The 6,360-nt window shown below is 36.7% G+C and overlaps 1 protein-coding gene across 1 annotated transcript in view; it reads right to left on the bottom strand.

The window, feature by feature from the left end:
• Positions 1 to 1,496: 1,496 nt before the first annotated feature.
• Rbm12b (RNA binding motif protein 12B) overlaps positions 1,497 to 6,360 on the bottom strand; it is a 355,955-nt gene continuing 351,091 nt past the window's right edge. The window contains exon 4 of the transcript XR_013423914.1: positions 1,497 to 1,816. The gene's annotated coding sequence lies outside the window, so the exon portion shown is untranslated. The remainder of the gene's footprint in view (positions 1,817 to 6,360) is intronic.

The raw sequence follows: 6,360 nt of genomic DNA, 5'->3' as shown, positions 1-6,360 counted from the left end.
GGCTAAGCAACTCTTTTAAGGTTCTATCCCACCCACCCTCCACTTTCAGGTATGTTTTTACGTAAAGTGAAATAGAATTTCTTCCATCTAGTTTGTAGTGCTGCTGAAATGTATAGTCCTCATTCAAACACTGGTCCAGTTACATAAGCACATGGGGATGATTAGCTGTGAAATAAGGCATTAGTCCACCGCCTGAAATACCAAATGAAATACTCTCCGATTACAGGGACTGCAACCTCTGGAAGTCCCTTTTGTGAAATGACAAGCCTGCTGCTTTAGTCTTCTGATACAATGCCCAACTGTGTCTTTTAAGTACAATTGAGTTTCATCAACTGGACCAGAAGCACTGCTGGTTGAAATGCATTCTGTAAAGTCAGTAGAAAAATAACACTAGTAGCTCCATAAATGAGGGGTAAATAGCACTATTATGGTAATTTCTGGTTTTAATGCTTTCAGCTAACACAAGAAGACTATGATTTGGAAGTTGCAATGGAGATATTAGGAGAAACACCTAGATACTTCACTAGATGTGCCGCAGAAATGACAGCATAAATTGTGCAATTTCATAACGCCCCCCCCCAAAAAAAACCACACAAGTACTTAATGGTCCTTATGAGTATGTATGTGACATGTGTGTTTTATTAGAAGCATTTCTAAGGTTTTGTCACCCAAGCGGTTAAGATCGTACATGACAAAGTCAAAACTGCTTCTCCTTCTACCTCTACCCCTCCCCACCTGCTGAAATGAGAACTCTGCGGTCCTAATTGCCCAGGGCAAAGGGGAAGCTTGAGTGCTCCCCAACTGACCCATTGGTGTCCATATTCATGGGACAGCAGCACTTTTGTACTTTGCAAGACCAGAGTGGCTCCCACCTGTGTCTGTGAGCCACTTACCGGACATATTTTTTTTTTGCTTTATCAAACTTACTGGGCATGAAAACAAAGTCTGCTCTATAGAAGTAAACAAAGGGTCTAGAAACAGTTTGAAGCCTGCCTGCTAATGAAGGCCCTTAGTCTCTTCCTCTTTGAAAATCAAAGCTTCCTATAAAAAGAATAAACTGCCCTCCATGACAGAGAGTGAAGTAACCAGGTATTTACATTTAGACAAGATAGAGTCTCATCTGGCAGCCTAGAAGAATGCACAGCTGTCAAGAATCAAATAAAGGCTTTCAAACATCATTCTCAAGCACCAAGCATGCCATTTGAAGAGCAAAGTAGTGAGCAATTTCCTCTAACATCACAGGAATTTTGAAAACTAATTCTGTTTGAAAGACACAACCTGACCATACCCATCAGAAAGTCTATGGCTCAAACCTTTAAAAAAAATATTACTATAAATTTTAACATACTATATTTTTTCATTCCTGCACATAAGCTTTTACCTTTAATGGAATAAAAGACATAATGTACTGATTTTTCATGATAAAAATGAATTTTAACATTTGAAAAAAATAGGGTTTTTTCTTCATATATATATATATACATATATACAAATGTATACATATATATGTATAGTTTTTCACAAGTTTGATCATTCTGTCAGAATTAATTTCTATCCTATTTCTTAGTCTTGTTACAAAAGAAGTTTATCCCTATCATACATGAGGTCCACTCATTTTATTAATTTTAATGCTCTATAGACCTCTGTTGTTCTGTGCCCCAGAATTTGGGTGTTTCCAGAAATGTCTAGAGGATGATGAGGATGGGGTGTGCAGATTTGAGGGCTTGCTTAAACAGCATCAGGAGTGGAAAATGGATGGGTAACCAGTCTGAGTGTGGCAAGACTGCCTCAGCCTGCCTGGCCTCCTGCGTAGGTCCTGGGAAGAGGAACACACAATAAGAGTAAAATTAGTAAATAAGTAGATAGATAAACACATCTAAATTCATAGATGGCGCGTTCTATCATTCTGCAAGTATTTATTGAGCTCCTGGCACTCAGAACAGTGCCATTAGTTACATCAATGATGTATGCAGAAGACCCTGCCCACCTGAAGTTTATAATTCATATAAGTGAATTTATATAATTTATAAATGAAGAGCAATGAGATCAGAATATATATATATATAATTATATAATATGTGTATATACAATTATTTATATATGCATAATGAGTGATTTTTTTCTATAATACATAGCATATATATATTTTTCTATAATACCATGTAATATAGAAAAATAAATAAATCAGGGAAGGGAATATGAGACAGAGGGTGAGTTGACAGTATAAATAGGCTGGCCAGGCAGATCCTTCTGAGAAGACTTAAGACTTAAGTAAAACAATAGAAGAAATGGATATCCAAGGAAAGAGCCTTATAGACAGATGAGCAAATGTAAAGGCTCTGAGTCAGGATTGTGTCTAGAGTGATCACGGAGTCATGTAGGGAGCAAGCAGAGGGCGGTAGATGGAGTCAGAGTGAAATGGTAAGGATAGGCCAGTTAGGTAACCCCCAATGTATCACATCTACTTTTACTTGTTAGGAAGCCACTGGAGTGTTCAAGAACAAGGTAGATGTGTTCTCACTTATGGTTTAATAGGATCAGTGGGCAACTCTTATAGGAATAACCACAGGAGGACTAGGAGAGAAAGAGAAAGGCTTATCAAGAGATGACAGCTGCCTTCAGGTCGACAGCAGGTTGGGATTAAATTTAAGGAAAAGAGATACCTAGAGCACAAATTCAATTTGAGGAGGCTCTCAGTGTCAGAACTTTTCAAATGTATTGTCAGAAGCAGCTTCACTTGCATGACTGAGAGGAAAAACTTTGTGATTGAGGCACCTCTTCTGCCTCACTCTACTCTTAGACAGGCTGGGCCAGGTAGAGACTGTAGAATATAGAAAGAAGAGCTACCCGGACTTGCTGATGGTTTGGAGTATGAATGAAAAAGAGGAGTCCAAGATGACTTCAAGATTTTTGACTGGAAAAACTGGTAGAAGGAGACTTCCTTTTTGTTATAGGAGTCCTCTATAAGAAGGATAGGCTTGGAGGAGGAACACAAGAAGCTTATGTTCATTAAACATCTTTAAGATGATCCATGAGTCTGGAGTTCAGGTGCTGGGGATTTATAAAGATAAGCAAGAATGAAAGTAAGCTGTCATGGGGCCCCACAATCCAGTATAGATATGAACGAATAGGGAAATATCCTACAACATAGTACTTGCGCTGAATTGATAACTTAAGAGTGCTATAAATGTTCTTAAGAGAAATATCCAACCTGGACTTGAGGACCTCAAGTAAGTATTTGAAAAATACTTGTTGAATGTAGAATGCTACCCTTATTTATTTACTTACTTTACTCTCTTTTACTTCAGATTTATTTTCTCAGGACTCAGGAATGAAGTTGTGGAATTTGAAAGAAGAAACACTCAAATTGAGATTTTAAGGAAAAACAAGAGTTAGCTAGAACCAAGTGGTTTCAGGGAAGATGGGACAGAAGACTCTTTTGAGGCAAAAAACAATATGTGAGAAAGCTTACAACAGGATTGTTCAATAGGAACTATTGGCAAATAACGCCCATTCCAAATCAGACATCATTTTCCTTCTATAGCAAGTATCATGACAGTAGTTTGGGGGTATTTTTGAGAATAGCACAATGGTCATGTCCCTGGAATAATCAGGGCAGTGATAAAAGGCATGGCTGGAGCAGAGGGGAAGGGAATAATAGATGTCCCATGGAAAGCAGTAGAGACCCCCACCCTGAGAACCCTAGAATTCTTAGGGAAGAATTTAGGGATCTGAAGCTGAAATTTTCCAAGAGCAGGCTATAGCAAATCCAAAGAGTTAGGAAACAGCTGTAGAAACCTGAGCTACAGATGAAACCAATGAAAAATGGATAGTACTTATGTATTATGCCAGAGCTTTCTTTTGAATGTGTTGCTTCTCTTTGTCCATACCAGTGCACTGTGAGTTTGAGAGGACAAGAGAAGAAAGTGGGTCACAGAGAGAGTTAATGAATTATATAACACCACAGAGAGAATTAATGGCAGATGGGGAATTGGAACACACCACTCTTGGTACTCAGTTCATGTTCTTTTAGTCCAAGCCTTGATTAAATAAAGGCAGGTGGGGGAAAGAGGGAAAAGCAAAGGGGAAAAAAAAAAACTCATTTAGAGAAAGAATTGTAGGCATCTCTCAGAACAATTTTCAGAAAAGAGCCATTGGTTGCCAAGTGCTCTGATGATCAGCTTATAATAATGAAGCACAAAACAAACTTTAGAATGTATTTCAAGAAACTGTACCACTTGATTTTAGGAGAATGAGTTAGTATGAACTTTTGGGTGGAATTTTCTCATTTTACAGTTCTTAAAATTGGAATTTTAAGCACTAAGAGCCTTGATTTCTAATTTCTGGGCTATAAGTAACTGAGACATCCAATCAAACTACATTAGAAATGAAGAAATAAATTGGCTCCTATAACTAGATATGGAAAGTTTGAGTAGGTCAAAGTATTGGCTCTAATTCTAGAGTCTAGTGGCTCTAATTCTGTTCTCTACCACTGTCATTCCCATGTTGAGCTTCCTTTTCAAACAGAGGAGGAGAAGTTCTGGGTTTCTGAGGTCTCACATGCACACACAACTGAACACAAAAGAAAGTCACTTCCACATGTTCTCACAAAGAGTGATGGATAACTTTATTAGCAGATCCTAGAAAACTTTTCTTGCTATCTTTGGATCCCAAAGCCAGTACTGAATCAACCATTGACAAAAGGAGTAAAATTGGCAAATTTAAGCCATTCTTGGTTAGAGTGGGCCCAGTGTCTCCCCAGGCACTTGAACTACATGAATGAAAAGCAGAAAGCTAAAGAGAACTAAGATACTTGTCAGAAAAGAGGAAGAAGAAAAATGATACAGACAATCAGCAATATCTGCCTGTGTGACATTTCACCTGGAAATTCTACAATTTTTTTTTCATCTAAGGAATTGTAGTGTGTGTGTGTGTATATAAGCTATGAGAATGTTTACAATATTATTTTCAATGGTAAAGACTGATACAACATAAATGTCCAAAAGCAGAAGGTTGAATTAGTATTGTGGAATATTATGCATCCATAAAAACATGTTAGGGTACTTTAAACATTTGAAAATATGGTCACAATATACCATTAAATCAAACAAATTCTTTAAAGAAATATGTTTTAAAATAATTCTATTTTTGTTGGAAAAATAAGCAGTATGTTTACAAAAAGAAGTAAACATCATATACTAAAAGGTTAACAGCTATAATTTCACTTGAGCCATGGAAAGCAGAGACATTTTTTTCCTCTCATTTGATGTAAGAATTTTATAAATTTTCTACAATAAGCATATATTGTGGGGGGAAAATGGAAGTTATTTTATTTTTACATAATGATATTTAGGAGTTTTATCCTTAAATTTTTATGCAATTTTTCTTTTTGGTCTGGTACTGCTTAGCCATTGATAACTTGAATCCTTAAAGGTCAATGTGATATAGCTGCAGTCAATTCACCCTGTGGAAAACTGCTGGGCTGTTCTGCTAGGTAAATTACCAGAGCCAATCTAAGCAGATGATGTGAAAACAAGATTCTTAGAAATCCTCAAGTTGGGGTCATTCTGAAAATAAACCAGGTTATTTGCAGATAATCTAGGCAGTTCACACCATGAGAGAAATGAGATTTCTTCAAAGCTACTCAGGAATTTACACTTAATGATAATAACCATCATTTGCTAAAACTTACAATGAAATTGGCACTGGGTAAGGTGCTTTATTAATATGCTTTGATAAGATATTATTAACCCTATTTTACTGATGAAAATTCAGGAACTAAAGAGGTTAAGTAACATGGCATGGCTCATGCAGATGGTGGAACTGGGGTTCAAGTTCTGGCTTCTTGCTACAGAGGCTGTGAGTTTCATATTGCCCTCATAAGACTTGTACATACAAATACTGGACAGCCTTCATTTTATAACCCTTACTCATGTCAGAAAGCAAAATTTTTGATCACCCCCAAAATTTCAACATTTCATGGATATGCTTAGAAAAATTATATATAGGTATGATTTTATTAAAATTCACTAATTTTACTAAAAAAACTGCATTGCTCAAATTTAAATATTGTTCATAAAAAACATGCCCCAAAACATCTTCATTAAACACATGTTTAATGGACTTCCAAATGGACTATTACTCATTTGTAATATAGGAACTGCCTTTCAATAGTGTGCACTATTTCCACATGAGCCAGACATGAAACAATCCATTAGAAAGAATTATTTTCCTGGGCTAAATCACAACTACATGATAGGTCTCCCAATCCATTCTATCCCTATAGACATGAACAATTAGGAAAGAGCCCAGGATATGCTCCAATCAAAGGCCCCTGCTAAAAAATGAGCAGTGGACTTA

Source organism: Ictidomys tridecemlineatus, chromosome 7 (assembly GCF_052094955.1).
Source record: "Ictidomys tridecemlineatus isolate mIctTri1 chromosome 7, mIctTri1.hap1, whole genome shotgun sequence".
NCBI classification, from domain to species: Eukaryota; Metazoa; Chordata; class Mammalia; order Rodentia; family Sciuridae; genus Ictidomys; species Ictidomys tridecemlineatus.
This window is presented reverse-complemented; position numbering and strand designations above follow the sequence as displayed.